This window comes from Phyllopteryx taeniolatus, chromosome 16 (assembly GCF_024500385.1).
Source record: "Phyllopteryx taeniolatus isolate TA_2022b chromosome 16, UOR_Ptae_1.2, whole genome shotgun sequence".
In the NCBI taxonomy this organism is placed as follows: Eukaryota; Metazoa; Chordata; class Actinopteri; order Syngnathiformes; family Syngnathidae; genus Phyllopteryx; species Phyllopteryx taeniolatus.
In genome coordinates, this window is record NC_084517.1 from 6,134,047 (window position 1) to 6,156,346 (window position 22,300).

The 22,300-nt window shown below is 44.3% G+C and overlaps 1 long non-coding RNA gene across 2 annotated transcripts in view; it reads left to right on the forward strand.

Moving 5' to 3' along the window:
- Nucleotides 1-22,300, forward strand: part of LOC133465494 (uncharacterized) — a 59,949-nt gene that overhangs the window by 36,155 nt on the left and 1,494 nt on the right. Inside the window, exon 4 of one of the 2 annotated variants that reach the window (XR_009784639.1) lies at nt 15,470-15,703. The exons of the other annotated variant lie outside the window; for it this stretch is intronic. This is a non-coding gene — a long non-coding RNA (uncharacterized LOC133465494). Of the gene's footprint in view, nt 1-15,469; nt 15,704-22,300 lie in introns of those variants that run through there. 2 annotated transcript variants of the gene reach the window in all.

Here is a 22,300-nt window from a genome sequence, read left to right on the forward strand (position 1 = left end):
AGCCAAGATCAGCGTCACGGCAACAAGGGGCTAAAACAACGCTCCCAATTTTCGAACCACCGTCTTTGAACTTTTCTTTCACGCAAGGTCACTGATGCTCAAAGTGGGCTACGTGCGCCACTAGCGGTGCTAGCGTGCGATATTAAACAATTACAGTATATGCTTAATAATCTTGCGAAATTTGTGCTCTAAAGTGCACACGCTGGAACGAGTCAAATGATCCATAATGTTATTGTGAAGAGGTTTGAAAGAATCGACACGTCAGCGTTCGCTATGTTCTGTAACGGGCGTCAGGTGTCTTCAAAATGTTGAAGAAACTTGCCAAGTTAAGTGTGACAGTGCCGTACAATTGTACATTTCCACCGTATTTGCTGCAGCGGCATTAATGCGCCTCTGAAAACGACTACAACTGCGGAAGGCTGCCTCTCCATGCGCCACAATATATACGGGCCTTTCTGACCCCCAAAATAAAGTCACGCACACACTTTGAATCTTTTATTTTTACCCGCTACCCTGTAATTTCCCAGTATGCTCTGTTCAGTTTTCCGCAGACGACTTCTCTGCTTTCTCTCACACTCTTGCCACTCCCTAACATGAGTTATAGGGTCCGCCGCAAGTGTGTGTGTGTGTGTGTGTGCGCAAGTGATTTTTCTTTTTTTTCCAGTGTCCACGGTGCTGCTTTTATTTTGTTGTGCTATTCCGTACAATCTACAAGCGTCTCCAGTAGTCACAACCTCCGATGGCCTTCAATGCAGTTCGCAAGGAAGAAACCTGTCGAGCGCTACGTTCTGTGCTTCTTTTTCCCCTTTCTGTCTTTCGCAGTCACTTTCTTTTCCCTTTGTCTCCCATTACCGCAGTCTGCTTTTCCACTTTGCGGCTCCTCTCTCCTCCTCTATGCTAAGTCCCTGAACCACGTGACTTCCTCTCTCCCCTCCTTCTTTTCCACTTTGTATTCTTCTTCCCGTCACATCAAGAGGTACATTTGGAGGTAATCCTACTTCATGAGCCTCCAGTATCACAAGCTTTCTGATCACTTCACTTCGAGTTAATGCGTGGCCGTGTTGGACCGCCGGCATTCAGGAAGCCCGTGTTTCCCGTGGTGCCTTTTGGTCTCGAATATGTGACGGAGATGCGAAATACAGTGTGAGAGGTGTTATGATGATGGTGCCACTCCATTTGTTAGTATCATATGATTTGAGCTTTTCCTGTTATGAGAGCAGATGTGTGTGTTTGTGCGCGTGTGTGCTCAAAACAGAGTACAATACACTCGACTCGACAATGAATACTTTGCAATTTTTGCCTTCAGTACGTTTACAACAGGGTCAAAGTCAAACTTTTGTGTTGCGTCGTGCAATTAAAGAGCAGCAAAGACACAGGAAGGAGAAACACTCACAGATGGTGAGAGAAAAAAAAACTGGCACTGGTGATGATAGCTTTTGAAAAGAGGCGAGTCTTTTTGCAGGGGAGTTATTTTCCTCTTTTTCCAGTGTGAACTTCAGAAACGCATGCACGCATAATTCCCAACAGCTTCAGCTGCTGCATTTGCCACATCTCGAAAATGATGAAAATAGCCATATTTCATTCAATAAGGTCCGTTAAAAATACTGTACAATGACGAGAAGCAATCAAATAAGTAGCCAGTGACTGAACCGATTCGGAGTTCTTCTCTGGAAATGCTCAGCACAGCCATGCTTTCTTGGAAACACGCTTACCCAAAACTGTGCCGAATTGGAGCCCCCCCCCCCCCCACTTCATTAAAGGCCTGATTATCGGCTGTGTCGATTTTGCCAATGATCCAGCGGCGTGGGGTGTGATAAGAGTGATTTTTTTCTCACCGCTCTACTCGGAAAGGGGTGGACCTGGTAACCATAGTAATAGGGTGGGTGGTGGGTCTTCACATTTCTCTCGGCTTGACTCGCCACTCCACACCCCCCTTCGGTTGTCGGACTGCGGGGAGATGGGTCCCCGGCTCTCCTGGCGCCCTCGCCCGTCATTGCTTGCGGCGGGTGCTCGACATGCACCTATTTCAGGTGGCAGCCGGGTCCTGCGTTGGGCCCTGTTGGCGGTGGGTGCCAGCGGTGGGGCACGTTGGGTGTGGGGTGGCGGGGGATTCGGGCGTGGGGGGTAGTGATCCGTGACCCTCGCCCCCCCTCTTTAGGACTGGTCGGGGTGCTTCGACGCCCAGGGTCGTGGAAAGCGGGTGGCCCACCCTTCCTCTTCACTCCGGACACCAGTCGATTGACGTGCATGCGATATGGTGTTCATTCACTGATAGCTTTGAAAGACACGCTTTGACATTTCTTCCTCCCCTCCTGCGTCAAGTGTAAGTGTCATGGAAAAGTGCAAATGCAAAAGTTGTTCTGCTAAGAAGCTGAGCGACAGCGATCAACACGTGCGCTTGCCTCTTGCCTTCCACTTGTCACGCTTCGAATCAAATAATTGCAAGGTGCTATCCTGGCCACGAGGACCTTTGAACTCGGCTGAGCTGGTGATCCATAGTTGTGTTCTTCGGGATTAAACTCAAATCTTGCCATGTTCATCTATCTTTGCTGGGGTTGGAGCCTAATTTTCAGACATTGAGGCTTCGGGGATCAAGAAAGGCAAACAAACACACAACACAAATGCAAAGAGCCATGCTAGGATCATCGCAATGGCTATCTGGTCTTCTATTATATATGGCATATTTTTGATCCATTTATTTTTACTCGGCCGATATTTTTGCAAACTGGCTTTTCAGCGTGAACCCTGTGACTGAAAACTGCGTCGTGAAATTGAAAGGAACGCTGGAAGCTGAAGGACAAATCCAGATTGAAAGATTTTAGTAAGTAAGTAGCTTAAGTGTCATTCCACTTAAGTCCGCACGCAGGCTGTCCTGTCCGCTCTCGTCCCTCCGAACTGTGTCACCTTCGCTCGGCCGATCCTCACCGAACTGGAGAGAGAGAACATAATATGTGACAGAGCCGCACATGTATTATTCTTTCTGCCCCGCGCTGCTGTTCATGGTGAGAAGAACAATGGACAAGTTACTTGCGTCTTTACTAAAACACGAATATGAATGAACTGAAACGAACAACAGCAGAAGAAATAATATCGAGGGTACGCATTCCACTCCCAGAATGGCGACGGTAAAACATGTAGGAGCATGTTCATGTTTGCAAGTGGGGAAACGGAGTAAAACTAACCCTTTTCTCTTTGGCTTGACTTGTTGAACGGTCGGCCAGATCCTTCCAACCTCCTGAAGAAGCAACTGTGCACGGAGTTCAACATAGCCACAGTTTGGCGATGTGCATGATGTTAGCCGAGCCACGCATCGGCGGACTCTCGCTGCTCTTTTGAGACATAACGTGTTCATGTGCTTTCAAATGTTGCTATCGCGGCTGAGCGCCACTATAATCATAACTTGTCTCACCCATACACAAAGTTATTAAAAGACGCTTTTTAAGCACATTGTAAACATATTTGAAAACACAAAACAAGTTGCAAGCATGAAATTCATTATGAAAATGTTTGTCCTTTCTGTTAGACACGGCGAGTCTGCATGCGAGTGTCTGGGTGTGAGCTGCGGTCGACAGCAGCTCCCGTATGCGTGCCCTTATACTGTTCTCTCTCTCGGCGTTCAACAAAAGTACGGTAAACCCATTCAAAAATGATCACTATAAACCACAGATTCCTGCAATACAGTGGGAAAACACTGCAAACGGCAAGAATATTCAGGCTTATGCACATTTGTGCCTGTCTTATTTGATTTATTTTGTTGGCATGTGAAACAAAAAGTATCAAACAAGATTTAAGGAAGCCTTCTTTGACAGGATTCATGAAGAAAATGACATGGCTTTCTCAAGTGACTCCAAAATGTTCGATGAATTTCAATACAAATGCGTTTTTTTTGTCAAACGATGTCTTCCTAACTACTACATAATGTGTTTCCAAACTGCAGAAGTCGTGCCTTTGATTGAAGCAGTCTTCTTACACGACTACTGCTTCTCATACTACTTGCGCGGTGGAACGTACAGAGGTTCTTGGAAAGTGTCAAATGAATTTCTAATCATGTCCGACATCGTCCTCCTCAGTAAATCAATCTCAGGTGCGTATTCCGCTCAAGCAATCAGAGGACGCGGAAAAAAGCCAACGCGTGTACTCGTAAAGGTCGTGGGTCATTTGGTATCAGGTAAACGCAGAATGACAACAACGACGTGCCGCTTGATGGTGCGTTGCATTTGGAATCATCTTGTTCCCCCTGACGCAAAAAAAAGGTCGAAGACGGCCGAGCTCCGGGAAGGGAGGAAGAGGCCCGAGACTGGTGCTGTGTAATCACGCCTCTGCGCCATTCAGGCCACTGGGGCTGCTATAAATACACAGTAAATTAGAGGCTTTTGGGAAGTTCTCCTCAGGAAGGCTGAACTTTGAAACGTGTGTTACATTGTCGCACCCAAAGAAGAACCTCTCTTCCTCCGTTCGGTGCTCGCATTTCTGTCTATTTTTCTTGATCTACAAAGAACAATACAAATTGACGCCAACAAAAATTCGGCTCTACATATAATACCAAATGAAATGTCTCATTTAACGGTTTACAATGTGCCATCAGTGATTAATATCCCTTCTGATGTAAGCTTCTGTTCTGTTGTCCATCAGCGCAACTCTTTGGCCACGCAATCTGTTATCTGTTATCTTTGCATAATTGGAGTTTGCCAGCAGATGTGAAGAAGCTTCCAACCTTTTCATTTAGCTGAACACTGAAGAGACACCCAAGCAACTATTAACATTGCTACCACTGGTTGTCTTCTATTCAAGGAAAAGGCCTCTAAAACACTATAACTTTCCTCAAAACAGATGTTGCGTTCATTGCTGGTTCCATTTTGTAGTTAAGTGTAACTATTTTTCACCTGTATAACGTGTTTATCTTGCGCAAGACCTGAACATGAACAACAAATCAAATGATCATCTTGTAGAGTTTGAGGCTTGTGGTTATTTTAATATCTGTTAGCTTCCTTCCAGAAAAGCAATCTTTCAGCATTTCAGCACGGTCGGACGTCATCCCACAAATGTGTATTCATTCAAGAACGATGTCCAAGAATTGGCATTCAATTCTAAAGAACAAATACAAAAAAACGAGGAAACATTACAATCAATCAAAAATAAGGGGCATCTTCTCGCGAGCCTATTGGCTGGCAACCAGTCCAAGGGCGTGTCCCGCCTCGCACCCAAAGTCAGCTAGGACACGTCCCAGCTAACCAGCCACACTAATGAGGACAAGCTCTCTCGAAAATGTCTTTAATAGGGAGAATATGTTCTCTGTCATTGCCAGATCACCAGTATAAAGTCATATTATAATGTTGCACGTGATGATTGTTCTCCATGTTCTTCTGCCTTTACTCTTTCAAGCATGTCGGCAAACAATCAACGACAACGTCACGTTTTCACGGGGTGTCTTCATTCGCTTTGAACAACCTTTGTTGTTGTTGTTGTTGTGAAAAGAGGATGCCCACTTTGGCTGTACCCCGGACTGGAGTGACACTCTTGCCGCTAGATGAATGTCTAAGATCAACACATGATAGTGTTGATATTAGACCCCCTAAACGTGTGAACTGTAAATTGGGGTGAGCTGAGATGGAATTTATTACCAAGTCGATTTCTCACCTTCACTCTTTCATGCAAAATCTGCAGCCTTTGCCACCTGAGCTCCAAACAAATTTGAGGAAAGCCCCGCTAAGAGGCACGTTTCTCCTTCACATGAATGAAGCTATTCTTTCTGGTAATTGGCTCACTTTTCATCCTTTAAAATGCATTGAAAATGACTTTACTGCCGCAGTGTGCATACGTCTGCACACACTCTCACTGTGCCTGGTGGCCCTGGAGGCAACTGTTTTTACAAAGCAAAAGATCAAGGGGGATAAGCAGAGAGCCTGGTGGGATACCCGGTGGGTTTACTGCTTCCTTAGAAACCAGAACCACATACTGGGATTTTGCTGTGTGTTTGTATAAAGTCAGCGAGAAAGAGAAACGACAAGGAAAATATTTCAATCTATTTTCATTTCTCGCTCCCAATTCCTTGTCCGTATTTTCGAATCTTTCTTCATTGTATCTCATTTGCATCTTCATACGCATCATCATCCTGGTGCTCTGCCAGTTACAAGCCCTCCGACGACTCTTACCGTAGCTCGCCGGAGTAAAGATGCGAAACGTCAACCTGCTCGTTGCCCTCAGTGCAGAAGAACTTAGTAGTTTACGGTGCGACCCAAAGATTCAAACGCACCAAAGGTTGTCGAACCCGGCAAAAAATTGGCCGCAAAACTCCCACCACAACTTGAAGGTCGAACCCTCATCATGAATCACGTCACACATGACTTCAGCATTATGCGAGTCTTCAGTAGTGCCTAAAGGATTAAATACAGCCATCCAGGAATTCTACCGGTGCCAGAAAGTCAGTCTCAACTTACACCTGCTCAGACCACGTCTACGGGCGCGAGGTAGACCGCTGGTCTAACGCGATTTCGGTGAATTCGATCGTGGCACAGGCAGGCGGACAAATAGTGAGCTCTGCAGGACATACCGTCTTGAAGTCGCCAGCGGTTATCACCGGCTCATTCTGTATTTAGTAGGGGTACACGCTCACATTGTCTGTTGCCACACTGGCCGAGAACAGTGAGAATACTTCACTCACGCACGGATTGCAAAATGTTTTTCTGAGCATACAGGACATGCAGACGAATGCATAATGCGCATTTAAAAGCCACGATAAAGGTGAGATACATCATTTGATTTGGTCATTTCGTGGACATTTAAACATAGCGTGTAGTCAAAAGTGTTTCACAACAATGGGAATTAGTTTTCGATTGTGTCATTTTGTTGACAATTCTTAGCCACTAACTGCATTGCCATTCCACTTTCTACATGATAGTTTCTTTTTACATTAGAGACTTTTTCTACTTGTCTGACGGTTAAGAATGAAGTTTTCTGGTTTTACGATTGCGACAGATTGACTATGGAGCAGCTCTCGCTATCCGTCCACCCCCTCCTTCTCCGATATTATATTCTGTCAGCTGATATCAGTGACGACGGAGCAGTGATCACTTGGTTAAAAAAAAAAAAAAAAAAAAAAAAGGGACAGGTGTAAGAACAGAACACCGGCGTAAATAAGAGGGGATTTTCTTGTCATCTCTATGAATTGTGCTCATGTGGACCTAGCTGCAACGCTGGCACCTAGACCCTCCTAGACGTCTTTGTGGAGTAGTTTTACAATGCCCCCTCCAGCATTTTCCAGTATGACATCAGGGGGTCACAAGTCACCTCTTCCTCCCCTTTCTTCTCCTCTTTTCATATGCCTCTTTCTATCGCTCTCAGCATTTTTCAAACAGTCCTTCTTTCCAAATGAGCAGCTTATTAACGTAAGCCCCTACCCCACCAGCCCGCTCACACTGTTGAACATCTCCAAAACTGCTGGTTCCTGTTCGCACTTAGCCAAGTTAGCAGGGGGGGGGGGGTTATGGATGGAGAGGCAGAACTGCTTACATTGAGCCCTGCACTGTTTTGAAGTTTTATGGTGGTCTTCTAAATGGGACTAATGGCGATTTCCTTATGAAATGGTTCAGTTCAAGCTTTCCCATTCTACCTTGTGGCAATTGAATGTCACCGTGTGTATGGAAGCTGTCTTTTCCACCAACGCGAGCCAATTAATTCGAACTATTATTCTGCAAGTCCAGAAGCATTTGGACCATTGCAGCTGTATATTTCACGCCCACAATACATTTGAATTAAAATAATGTACATCTAGTATAGACATAATCATTATAGGGTTTAATGAAAATCTAGCATGTACCGTCTAGGAAATACATTACATTATACTATGCAGACCAAGTTTTGGACAAAGTGACGTAAAAAGGTTTTTCATTGTGGTTACTGTCGAGAAAAAGCTTTTTCTGGAGCCCATGGGCCTCACTAAAGAGTTCATTTGCGTTTCCTCCCTGGATATGCTTCGCCAGGTCTTCACACCATCCACCTTCAGTTGCTGCTTGTATGTACAGTTGGTCTAGCTGCCTTCACTTTTGCTCATTAAATGTGCTCTATCGGGTTTAGATCAGTTCGTTTAGTTTTCTTCAGTCTTCAGTTACTATCATAGGACAGAGGGTTATTAGTCATCTTTCGTTGTAGAATTTGCCTGCTCAAGTGCATCTGTAAAGCACCAGTGAGCCTTTTCTGGCTTTCCTATTCTTTAATGCGACCCGTGTTTTGGAATCTGTTGTAAACCCTCTGTATTTGGATTTAGGAAGTCATCTCTTGATTGGAGATTGTAAAAGTGCTTTCCTTCTTTTTCTTAGGCCAAACAAATGGTTTCTGTCATCCCTCTTCGTGTTTGTTCTCCCACGTAATGATGGCCTCAGTGACAGACGGAAGTCAACAGCGGTCAGCCGACCTCCTCAATCACTGTAGAAATGATTATTATTATTATCATTATCATTATCTTTCTTCGATGTGTTCTTTATCATGCCACATACTGGCTCGTTCTGTATTGAATTCCTCTTTTGCATGTAGAGACATCTCCTTTCGAGACTATTGCGCAGCTTTTAAAGGGACTGAAAGAAGCCGTCTCCATTGGACAGGATTGAAGTCGGCTGTGGTGACGTTGCATCTTTAAATGTTAGCCGGGGGAGGCGCGGGTCCACGAAATGAGCAAAACCGGGACCAGCCTGCCTCCTTGCAAAGTTACGGCAAACACAGCGCTAGTTTTGCGCTAGTCACGAAAATAGAGCTCTCAACGTCACGTTGACCCACTTTGCTGAACATTTGAGTATGTGCCGGATATCAGAAGCTAACCCTGCTCGTTAATGTCAATCCGTGCAAAACTGCAATTTGCTCAACTTCAAATTGTGACGTCGCAATTTGGAAAATTCAATTTCTGCCAACCTCTTCAGCCTGGCAGCAACCAGTTGTACCACTTGCAAGGGTGACCAACCTTTCTCATGCCATGTTAAAATCACCTGGAATTGCCTTAGTCAGCGTGTTTGTGTTCTGCTTTCTCGCACAGTCCCCGATTGACATTGGCTGGTCTACATGTCAATCATGTCAATGTGCTTTCGCATTTACATTTTCCCAAAAAAGCTTTGTGGCTTTTTTTGTGAATTGTGAATATTGCTACTGAACATTGCAGCATTTCCTTATGGCTTGAAGATGTGAGGCCTGCAGAAACGGCCCCTGCAAAATATTCAACTCGAAACAGATCCAATGGAAAGCTGACTTTCTGCAGCAGCCCTCAGCAAATAAGTGTCAAGGCCTCATATGATTTAAGCCTGGTTTCTGCAGTCATGTGTGGGCGGAGCACAGCGAAGAAGGTGGGCTCATGATTGGTTGCTGTGGTGTCGGGTCACAGTCAGAGCTGCTGCAATTGTAGCTATGATGAGATCCGCAGACGCGCCACATAGACTCCCACGTATTCAATGGCAGGCCTGTACTCTAATACTTTTCTCGCTCTTGCTGATTGTGTCTTTGTTGTTTATCGATCCTCAACTGATTTTCCAAGTGTCACCATGCCAGTGCAGATTTTGTGGCAGTCGGACTGGGACGAGTAATGCTCAAAGTCCAAATAGGTTTCAAAGCAGTTATATGGATTCAGATTTAGAGGGAGCACACACTGCAGTTGTTTGACGTCACATACCGAAGACTTAGAATAAAAAGCACTGACCGTAGCTCAGTTCTGCCTTCAAAAGCAGTTGAGAAGTTCACTTTTGCCGTAAACAGGAAATAGTAGCAGTCAGTTTTCAGTGTGTTAGATTCCCACCATGAGATAACATTTGAACTCTATTGGACAACAACTATATGAGCCAGACTGCTCTCGGAAACAGAAAGCGGACTTAAACTCAAATTGTGGGCAGACAAACCAAACGTCGAGCCTGTACTGAAGGTCACGGTGTTGTTAAATCCCGTTCCTCTCAAATTTGGAGATCCGATGCAACGCCACATTTAAGTCCCTACAAATCTTTCTCTCCAGATTTTTGGACAACGCTTCTATTTTTGGAGGCGCGTGCATGCATGTTTCAGCTTTGAAGGAAACAATCGTCCGAGCGGCCTCTGCTGGCCAAACTAAACGATGTCCTTTCCACAACCAGGACTCCCTTTCACACACATAGGCCCTGCTCCTCCTCCAGTAAACCAGTACTAGTACTTGTCTTAGTGATGGGCCACTTAGCTGCTGAAGTTATAAGACGTGATAAGACGTCGGATTACATTTAGCAATCACATTCAGGACACATGGAGGGCAGGGCAACTGATGGCAGGGGCGGAGTTTATATTAGGGCGGTGTTAAGAAATAATGGAGCGTCTCCAAACTAAGCCCAACACTCCGAGCTGTAGCCAGATGTGCCATTTTCAGATCGGACAGTCGCGACCAATGAAGCCAGGCTACTTTTCTGCTACTTTCTCCAACATGGTCCTCAGTCAGTCAATAGCAATTTGCGGCGCATGTGAAAGCATGCTGGTGTTTATTTGGCAAACCGGGTGATCAAATTGGCTGCAGGCCATACGACGGAAAAAAAGCCCCCATTTAAATCAGTTCCGAGCTCTTTTAATAACATCTCTGTGACGTACTTTTATCGAAACTAAATGAGCTGCATGATAATTAAGTTTCTCCCGCTGGCGCTTGAAAGTGGCTCTGAATCTTTGTCCGGCATAATACCCGCTTTAAGGGCTCACGATGACAATCATCTCTGTTTACACTCTCCTGTTTATTTTGAATATATAATACATATTTCATGTACTGTTCTTACTGTTGCTGTTAAAGGGGTGAAAAAACAACATACTGTACAGCACAGCAAAGCCGTTTTGGGTAGTTTTGCATACTAATACTCAACTTTACGACACCATTTGTCCGAAGACTGATCTCCAGTCAGTCAGAGAACTGACAGAAATAGACAACAAACAACCATTCACACATTCACAATTTGGAGAGAATTTGGACTCTTCAATTTGGACTCTTCAATTTGGACTCTTCAATTTAGAGTCTTCAATTTAGAGTCTTCAATTTGGAGTCTTCAATTTGTACTCTTCAATTTGGACTCTTCAATTTAGAGTCTTCAATTTGGAATCTTCAATTTGGACTCTTCAATTTAGAGTCTTCAATTTGCACTCTTCAATTTAGAGTCTTCAATTTGGAGTCTTCAATTTGTAGTCTTCAATTTGGACTCTTCAATTTAGAGTCTTCAATTTGGAATCTTCAATTTGGACTCTTCAATTTGGACTCTTCAATTTAGAGTCTTCAATTTGGACTCTTCAATTTGGACTCTTCAATTTGGAGTCTTCAATTTGGACTCTTCAATTTAGAGTCTTCAATTTGGAGTCTTCAATTTGGACTCTTCAATTTGGACTCTTCAATTTGGAGTCTTCAATTTGGACTCTTCAATTTGGACTCTTCAATTTGGACTCTTCAATTTAGAGTCTTCAATTTGGACTCTTCAATTTGGACTCTTCAATTTGGACTCTTCAATTTGGACTCTTCAATTTAGAGTCTTCAATTTGGAGTCTTCAATTTGGACTCTTCAATTTAGAGTCTTCAATTTGGAGTCTTCAATTTGTACTCTTCAATTTGGACTCTTCAATTTAGAGTCTTCAATTTGGAGTCTTCAATTTGTAGTCTTCAATTTGGACTCTTCAATTTAGAGTCTTCAATTTGGAATCTTCAATTTGGACTCTTCAATTTGGACTCTTCAATTTAGAGTCTTCAATTTGGAATCTTCAATTTGGACTCTTCAATTTGGAGTCTTCAATTTGGACTCTTCAATTTAGAGTCTTCAATTTGGAGTCTTCAATTTGGACTCTTCAATTTGGACTCTTCAATTTGGAGTCTTCAATTTGGACTCTTCAATTTGGACTCTTCAATTTGGACTCTTCAATTTAGAGTCTTCAATTTGGACTCTTCAATTTGGACTCTTCAATTTGGACTCTTCAATTTGGACTCTTCAATTTAGAGTCTTCAATTTGGAGTCTTCAATTTGGACTCTTCAATTTAGAGTCTTCAATTTGGAGTCTTCAATTTGTACTCTTCAATTTGGACTCTTCAATTTAGAGTCTTCAATTTGGAATCTTCAATTTGGACTCTTCAATTTAGAGTCTTCAATTTGCACTCTTCAATTTGTACTCTTCAATTTGTACTCTTCAATTTGGACTCTTCAATTTAGAGTCTTCAATTTGGAATCTTCAATTTGGACTCTTCAATTTAGAGTCTTCAATTTGCACTCTTCAATTTAGAGTCTTCAATTTGGAGTCTTCAATTTGTAGTCTTCAATTTGGACTCTTCAATTTAGAGTCTTCAATTTGGAGTCTTCAATTTGGAGTCTTCAATTTGGACTCTTCAATTTAGAGTCTTCAATTTGGACTCTTCAATTTAGAGTCTTCAATTTGGACTCTTCAATTTGGACTCTTCAATTTGGACTCTTCAATTTGCACTCTTCAATTTGGAGTCTTCAATTTGTACTCTTCAATTTGGACTCTTCAATTTAGAGTCTTCAATTTGGAATCTTCAATTTGGACTCTTCAATTTAGAGTCTTCAATTTGCACTCTTCAATTTAGAGTCTTCAATTTGGAGTCTTCAATTTGTAGTCTTCAATTTGGACTCTTCAATTTAGAGTCTTCAATTTGGAATCTTCAATTTGGACTCTTCAATTTGGACTCTTCAATTTGGACTCTTCAATTTAGAGTCTTCAATTTGGAGTCTTCAATGAACCAACCAACCTGTTTTTTTTTTGCTTTTGTTTTTGCTGAAGTGCAAACCAAACATAGAGTAGAACGGCCTTTGCCAGCCAGCAGGATATTGTGGACGTGGTGGATTTTGTGTGTATGTTATCATATGTGCCTGATGACAAATATAATACTCTCTTGTTGCACGTCACACATGATAATTGCCATGTGTTTTTTGAAAGTGAGCATGATGAGGTAGATTACATTGTCGTGCTTAATTCTTTCCTGACTGCTAATGCACATTTCTGCACTTTTAAACATACATTGTTTGCTCCTCTGTTTCCACAATGACTTTGCAGGTGTGTTGACGATATCTGTTTGCAGCAAGTGCATGTCAAGTCACACAACTGTGCTTGAAAACCATTGTCATACGTTGAGCCTGACAATCAAATCCATTTCATCATTCAACAGTCATCTGACCCGGGAATCTGTGCCCTCGCCGTAAAAATACATTTGGATATCATATATGCACAATGTTCCTTTTTTTTTTTTTTTTTTTTTTGCTGGCGACTTTTTAGTGTGTGTGCCTTTTGGAATAAAGTCAGAGAGGGTGGAGTCATTCATCCATTGCTGTGAGACGGCGGCTAAAAGGACTCGCTGCTGTTGATGCAGATCAGCAAGCGACATCAGCACACCAGATGTGTGCGTGCGTGTGTGTGTGTGTTTCCATGTGTGTATATTTGCATGAAGAGGGTGGAGCTGAAGGAACTGGAAGACCTCTGAGTGGATGTCCGTAGATGACGTTGTGATTCACTGAGGTGTACTTTTGGCCTTAAATATTCCTCAGATGCGTTCATTCTATATTTTCCCCTCCCCGTTTGCTCTGTCAGGCGTGTGTGAGTGCGCACACACGCACACACACGCACGCACGCACGCACGCACGCTCCACGCCCATCTGTCCACTCTGGATGGAAAAAGCAGATTCACCCAGTGAAAATGCTTTTCGTGGAGTTGCTTTTCTCTCCATTTTGGGATTTGAAATGACAAATAAAAAGCCATTGATTTCGCTTTATTTATTGTGTGATAGTAATGTAAAGTATGATAGAGCGACCGGCCACAAATATATGACCATTAGCACAATGGAAACGTGGTTATTAACTGCTTTCATGAAACGATAACAGCCACAAGTCGCATGGGGAAGATCTGTGTGAATTACAATCATGACTTGAGTTTCAGTTGCCTTCCTCTTTTTATCCAACACGTAGACCGCAAACCTTTGCTCCCCTTCAAAAGTATCGGCACAATTAGGCCAGTTCCTTGATTTGTTTTGCTGTGAATTGAAAACATTGAGTTTGATTTAATATCAAAAGATGAATATGAGACAAGAGATGAAGATTTCGGCGAGATCAGATGTATAACTTAGAAGCTAGCGCTTTTTGTTTGAATCTCTCCATTTTGCATGTGTTCACAATAATGGGACTGACAGGTGTTTCTGTTGTCCTCTTACATTGATTATAAGAACAATCCAAATGTTTCATATTTGGGTTTTGCCTGTAAACAGTACACTTACAGTTAGGAGTGTAAACGGCATAAAAACCAGAGAGCTACGTATGGGTGAATAACAAGACATTCTGAAGCTTTGTGAAGATGGAAAACGCATCGTAATGTCGTGAAGAAGAAAGAAACTACAGTACTAAGACACAGACGTTGAACATGGAGATCAAGGAAAACAACAGCAGTTGATGATATTTGAAGAGCTGTAAGGTTCTCAAAACCAATGTTGGGGACATTAGCAACAGCCTCCAGAGTGAAGGTATCACAACGTACCGTTTGTAGACTATCGCAACAAAAGTAAATTACACGAGCGAAGTTGTCTGGGGCTTCGCGTCCCTGGTAGGGTCACCCATGGCAAACAGGTCCTAGGTGAGGGACCAGACAAAGTACAGCTCCAAAAACCTCTATGGAGATGAAAAATTCAGGGAGACCTTTTCCTTTGCCCGGACGCGGGTCACCGGGCCCCTCTCTGGCGGCGGGGCTCGAAGGCGAGCGTTGTTTGTGCCGATGCACCAAACAGCAGCTCAGAGTACCCGGAGAGCGCTCAGCTCCCGCTGGGGACTCCATCGTTCTGCTGGGGGACTTCAATGCTCACGTGGGCAATGACAGTGACACCCGGAAGGGCGTGATCGGGAGCAACGGCCCCCTCCCCCCGATCGGAACCCGAGCGGTGTTCTGTCATTGGACTTCTGTGCTCGTCACGGATTGTCCATAACGAACACCGTGTTCGAGCACAAGGGGGTCCACACGTGCACTTGGCACCAGGACGCCCGAGGTCTCCGTTCGATGACCGTTCATTATATTCAACACTCGTTTTGATAACAATACAGTAAACACATGCATACATACCTGTGAGACACATGAAGGCTATGTCGGCTATGCAGACGCACGAGCCAGGACAGGCCTGCTGCTTTACAGACACGCACGCACGCACGCACACACGAGAAGCATTAGGAAGACCTCGTTGTGACCTAACAAGACAAGATGGACATCCACTGATCGCTCGGAGGATTAAAGCACGAGTACGTGCGTTCTGTGACATTATTGATCCTTGCGTTAGCACCCGCTGTATGTTCGCAATAACCAAAAGAAAGCAAAAGAAAGTGTAAGCAGGAGATTCTCCCCAGCCGTTATGCTTTTGATTTGTCAAGTGTGTTCAATAGCAAGGCGGTAAGTACGCCGATGCCGTCCACGAATTTGGTGTTCTTTACGAGATGTTACGCTACAATCACCTCTTTCTCACTTTTGCAGCCGTCAAGCAAAGGTGTGTGCAGCGCACTGTTAAAACCGAAGACAAATACAGTACGTCGTTCCGATGCCAGGTTAGAAGCCGAACGTCATTGAGCGTAGCTGTTTCGAGCCCATTCGGGGACCCCGAACATGAACCCCCGAAAGTTCTAAACCAGGCTATGTAGCACGCTTCTTACAGTAACTTCAAGCACCCAATACGTTTTCAAAAAAGTTACAAAGTTCTTCCTCATGTTTCTGAGCTTGGAGGGTGAAAGCTGCAGCTGGCGACCAGTGCGGACTGAATGGGCGGCGACTATGGCGAAATAAAGTTCCACTACTTTAAAGCTAAAAATCATATTGAGATTAAAACTAAAACTATGAACGGGTTGGGTTTCTGAATTGAGTTCAAAAGGTCGAATTATGAAGGATGAACTGAACTCGTTCACATGAAAAAAACGAACTTTGCCAATACTGTGGGCAAACGTTGCTGAAACCACGTCCTGCTCACCTGCCATTTGAACAACACTACTGTAGAAAGCAGTGGACGCATGCACTCGGGAAACAATGGTGGCTCGCTCGTATGACGTATAAATTCGGGTTCGAAGAAAATTGAACCGTTACCGTAAAATGGATCCTCATTGGCGGGGACATAATGTGATTGGTAGAGATAGGACAACAGACAACAGAAAAGGTTTCACGCTATTCAGTCGCCACGACCGAGTACTACATACATAGTTGTTTCGTCTTTCTTAATCTTTGCACATTTCCGGCAATTATTATATAATTATAAGCAAACTGTAACAAGTAGCGAAAGGTCATTATTTCATCGACACTTTCATCCATATGCTCACCTACACTTCAATATAATGGACTCTTCCATGGCCCACGCGTCACTTCTCTGCTTTGGTTTGGGGAAAACACAAAACACTGCAGCACATAACAAATATGCCCTATCATTGGATCAATACATATCTCACTCATTAATTGATAGAGATGGCAAAAAGCAACCGCAGTCTGTACACTGAATGCTCAAGCCTTCAAAATCCTTTTAATAACATACGTTAAACTGAGTCTGTGATACGGTTGCGGTTCGTCGCTGGAATGCAAAGGATCCAAACGCAACGTGCTTTGGCTGCCAAAAGCCACAAGGACCAATCAGAGCCAAGCTGGTTTCCCTATTCAAATGAAGAATAACAGCGATATAACCTGATTCGAGCTCATTTTCGATACTGATAAAGCCAGCCGTCTCGATCGCCAGGCGTAAAAGACCAACGAGGATAGCTTGAAAAGGGGGCATCCTGGGCATTTTCAACCCCAATTATTGCCCATGCAATATTAGGAAATCCAATTGAATGGGACCTTAAATCAGTCAAAACAGCTGTCCCTGTTTTGTATGATCTCGCCTCGACGACGAGCAGGTGTCGCGCTGACTTGATCCTTTGAACGATGCAAGAAGCGCCAGTAGCTTGTGAGAGGGACATTTAGCGTTTCAATGTCGACGTCACGTGTGTGAGCGGGTGGATCTCCAAGTTGCATTATTCAATGCCAAGCGCACTCTCGTGGATTTCAAGGGAGATTTGACACGTTCTCCGGACAAGGGAAAGCAGCGCATCATGGGAGTTTGTCTGCCCAATCATCTTACGCCACGTACACAGGCTTTTGTTTGTTTGTTTGTTTGTTTGTTTTACTGGATGCGTATCGTGTTGACCTCGGTTGTCTTGATTGCTCCCCCCCCCCCCCTAAATGAAGCAAAATTGTCATTTGCTCGTTTACCGTGCAGAGCAGCGCCCTCGTATCTATAGGCTCGTGGCGCCCCCAAGCGGACATTTTGGAGGTTACATTCGATAGCCGACGGTGTAACTCGCGTTTCTTTTGGGAACGAGCGTTTCGCATCTTATCAGAAAAGGAAAATGAAAACTCTCTGACATTTTGGGCTTTTCAGAGATGTCTTTTTCAAGGCGAGCGCTTTTATAACCCTAAAGGTTAAAGAACAATAACATGGCAAATTGGATTCGACGCAGAAAGTGTTGGTTTGAAGCAGTAGGGGGCGCTGCGTGCACACACGTGCTAAGCATCAGAATGGCGCCACCTGCTCACGGAGACAAATTCCTTGTGTGCTTTTTTTGGACATTTTTGGGGGATTCTGATTTGTGCATATTCATTCTGTGAACGTACATGGAACAGTTCAAATAAAAATACATTTTCAGTCAGAACAGAATATTTCTAAATATAGCACTTGAATGAAAGTAGGAATGGTCATCAGATGAGCCTGGAGTTCTCATTTAAAGCCGTGGCAGCATCTCAAAGCAACTGAAACCCAAGAGAAATGTCAGTTTGCAATCGACTGAGAAAAAAACCCGTTTTTCCCTCACCGGCTTCCATGTGGAGCTTGATGCAGCATTAAGAAGGCCTCAGCTGAGAAGAACGGAAGAGCGCTTGCCTCCTCGGTCAGCTGCTGACTTTGTTCCACTGGAACTCCGAGACTCCCCCACTGGTAGAGCGTGACCGCTTCGTGCCCGAAGGCCAGGCTGCCAACCGTTTCCCTGCCGTCAAACACCTGCGAGAGAGAGCGAGGCCAGGCCGTGCTTGGAAATCATACACATTTCTGTTATGAAGTGTCAAGGTAAAGGTAATGTCATCGTATCACATGGAACATCAGCACACCCTACTGGACCTCCTTTGGATTCAGTAAGTTCGTCGCTTGTTTGTTTTGTGTCATGAAAGGACGCGATGAGGAAAGGCGGTGAGATTAGAAGACGAAGAAGATGAGAAGAGGAGAAGAAGAAGAAGAAGAAGAAATACTAAAGGATTTGAAGTGGTTTTGTCAGTTTTAGTTGCACTGCTTTTACTGATGTTTTCGGTATCGTTTCAGTACTGGTATGCAGGTGAAGTATCGAAGTGAGAATTTTGCTACCGTGACACCGCTTGGTGAAATCATCTTTCTCCATTGAAATGAATGGAAAGGCGATCAATCTGTACCACCCTCACCCAAAAGAATTTTTTTGAAACATCCTTTTCCCATGAAAAATTGCACTTAACAGTATTGTACCGTATAAAAACAAAAAGTAATCGCATTTGCTCTCCACGTAACCTGCAAACACGGGAAATGCAAGCAATGTATCGCGCCTCCAAAAAAATGGGTCACTCGTAAATCTAGGCGCTCGTATCTCAAGACTCGAGTACTGTGTGATGAAGTGAAACATCTCAATTGTATGGGCAAGTTTAGCCTGGGTTGTTAGCTGAACAGGTTAAGAGAGAGTTTCCTCCGGTGCATTTTTGTCGTCTGTTGCACTGGATTAGTCCAATTTGCTGTTTTAGTGCTCAATCATCCCACTGTCACCGTTGATGTACATACGCACGTGTGCATCCGTTTACCTTAGAGGCGGGGCGCACGCGCAACTGGTCGCCAGCCAATCGCAGTCATGCACAGTAATTACATCTCGTTAAGTCTGATCAAGGTCTACGCTGCTTATCCAATTATGTATAATTCATGTAAACTAAATGGTCACGTGTCACTCAAACAATCACATCAGCTAATTGGCACAACCTGATATTATCGTGTCGTTTGCGCTCAAGTCGTCTTCACCCTGACCGGTCTAATTGGATGTTTGAAACGCACGCGACACGCCCGCACGACGGCGGAAGGAGACTCGGCCCGAGAAAATGGTCCTTCCCGCCGCTCCGGACGCACGCTTGCCAAGTCGGACTCAATCGCTGACGCGGGGCGTCCTCGGTTTACGACGTTACGAGGCTACACAAAAAGGCGCATATCCTGCATTGTTACGCATACGTAAATGTGTAAGGACGCCGTCGTAAAGCGAGTGACCTTTGACGCCTTACGACACCAAGCCGGCCTTGAAGTCAACTTCGCGCGCACTCCTCTCCATCTCGTTACAATCCAAACGTGCAAAAATGTACACGCACTCGTTGAAAAGTCGGGGGCGTTGCGTTGCCCGCCATTTCGCTCCTATCGGCCGCCATCATGGACACATCCGCCCCAGACGATCCCACATCTGGCTGTACGCACACACGCACACGCACGAGTTCAATCTTCAGGAAGTCATTAGGGCAAGTGGGATCAAAGATTCTTTGTTTTTCTTTTCTCCAAAAGTCCAAACATTCTCCGCTTTCGTCCGCCTCCGGAACACAAAGCTGACTTTGTTTATCTGTCAGTGCCACCACGCAACTGCCTGTGACGGCACGACTAAATATTTGTCGGATTATTTTATATGGTTCATTTTTTGTACGATACGAAAACGCTGTAAGCGTGTCATTGACGGTAAATTGTTGTCCCGAGGCACGTTGTCGTTCCACCGGAATCGTCTCGACAGCGGACACCTTGAGGCTCGCTATTTGTCTGTGCGCGACTTTCTTTCAGCCACGAATGAATAAGCGCAGTCACGCACACAAATGCGAAATGAGAACACTCGCAAGGAGCTGCTGTAAGGCCACAGCTCACGCCCGTTCACACGATTTGTTTTTTTTTTCCTTCCAAATCTTGATTGATATTCTTATTAACATTTATGAACAAACAAACTCAGGCAGACAATTGGTCAATGTGACATTGTTTTGCTCGTTATATGTGTGTCTATGCAAGGTTTTTGCCTGGCGACTGATGTTTATCCTGAATGCATAAGTAGAAGTACAGATACAAAAAAAACAAAAAAAATGTTTTTAAACTTCTGTACTTCAGTAAAAGTAAAAAAAAAAGCAAAACAAAAGTGTACCCCCTGCCTTCTTTTCTGCCTTATAAGCTCCATCAATCAAAATCTCAACGCCTTTTGACCTCTCCTTATTTACACCTTTTTTATTTGGACAGCAGCGGCGGCTGCAAAAAAAGTCTCCCATTTGACAAAGTAAGGTGTGTGTCCAAAAACACTCGAGTGCAGATACGTGAAAATGCTACTTTTGCAGCAACAAAGCATTTGTAGCTTTGTTACCTCCCACCATTGCCATCAAGGTAACATTTTAAAATAATACAACCGATTTACGACACTTGACCTTGCTTAATTTGATTACATTTGAGGGTGAATGTTTGCAAAATGTCAATTTCTCTCCCTGTGCGTGCGGACACAGATAGCGAGACGTCCCCGACACTTGAACTGATTTGGAAAATCCTGTGCCGTCATTGTGATCGTTTCTCTTTTCAGTCAAAGGATTTCTGCCAGTCGAGTCCACCACTCACGAGAATTGGCATTGTGAACTGGGATATTTTGGATCGTTGGGCAATGAAAGCAAAAGCGTTTCCTTGGCAAGTTACCAGGAAAACAGTTTTTTAAAGGAAAGTACCTCGGATGTCAGTGCAAGATCGGTGCTTTATTTAGTTATGCCGATACGATTCAAGACAAAAAGTGGAAATGTGTTCATTCGTTAAGTCTTCGCTGTTTCACTAATAGTAGTGATCAAATGTCTGCCAGCTGGTAGGCATCAGCGCGGAGTGCCAGCCTGCCACTCCGGTGCCACACAGAGCCTTGAAATGTTCAATTGGAGCGAGATTTGGCCCGACAGTCAGGGTGGGCTCGGCGGATTTGGCTGCGTTGGTGGGCCGCTTACGCGTTCGGTCAGTGTGTTTGTGAACCCGATCGCCGTTCGCCCGCGCTTGGCGAGATCTCACGCTTAAGATTGCGCACGTTTTTCCACTTATATTTGACTACGACGCATATAGGGGGCATTTTTCACCTCATTTGATCAATCACAACAAAGACGTGGCCCAGCGAATGTTCTTTTGACAATCAATTCATTGGACTGCTTTGAGTATTTGAATTCTTGACAGTTGTTATCCATCAAAAGGGCATCATTATTTCAAACATTCCAAAGTCCTATTTGTCAACCTTTGAATGTCTGAAATGAAGTTTTCTGTAGATGCTAATGCAATTTTTGGATATCCATTTTTTTTGTTCTCCTAACTGCTTAAGATGCCTTTCCCATGAAAATGAACACAATTGCATCTTAATATCTTCCGAGTTCCTTTTTTGGTTCATTTATAAACTGGCAGACAGGAAAAGAAATGGTGTTATTTCTGAGATCCGAATGAAAAAGTATGACTGGTGAAAGCGTAGGACCCTTTGCGTGTCTTTAGCGTGTGATGGCTTCAATGAGTAGTTAGGACTCACCCATCTTTCTATCTAAGCCATTTATGCGCCGCTTGTATTGGCAGAGTCTGAAGGGCAACACTCACACTATTTTTATGAATCTATTTATGTCTTTAGCATTGTCCAAAAAGTCGATTTCAAGTGACATTTTAAGTGTCTTCAGCATTACTGATCAAATGATATGGAAATGCCCCTCATATAATGCTTGGACAAATACCCCAGCAGGAAGTTTTTGGTAGTCAAGACCTCAGCTCAGTGAGCGTCAAAGCTTTCATTCGGTTTTGTTGTTGCTGTTGTTGTTGTTTTTTTGCAACACCTGTTCCAATAAAAACGAACCACCGTCATGCGTGACATCATGGAAGTGGTGCGAACAGGTCCTCGGTGAGGGATCAGACAAAGCACGGCTCAAAGACCCCTTATGACGACGACAAACGATGGACTCAGTTTTCCCTTTCCCCCCAGGCCTGGAGGTGGGGGCTCCAAAGCGAGCGCCTGGTGGCCGGGCCTGCATCTATGGGCTGTGCCCGAAAGGGTAACGTGGGTCCCCCTTACCTTTGCCTCACCACCTGCGAGAGGGGCCATAGGGGTCGGGCGCAGTGCAAGCCGGGCGGTAGCCGAAGGCGGGGACCTTTGGCGATCCGATCCCCGGCTACAGAAGTTGGCTCTAGGGACGTGGAATGTCACCTCTCTGGCAGGGAAGGAGCCCGAGCTGGTGTGTGAGGTCGAGAAGTTCCGACTAGATCTAGTCGGACTCGCCTCC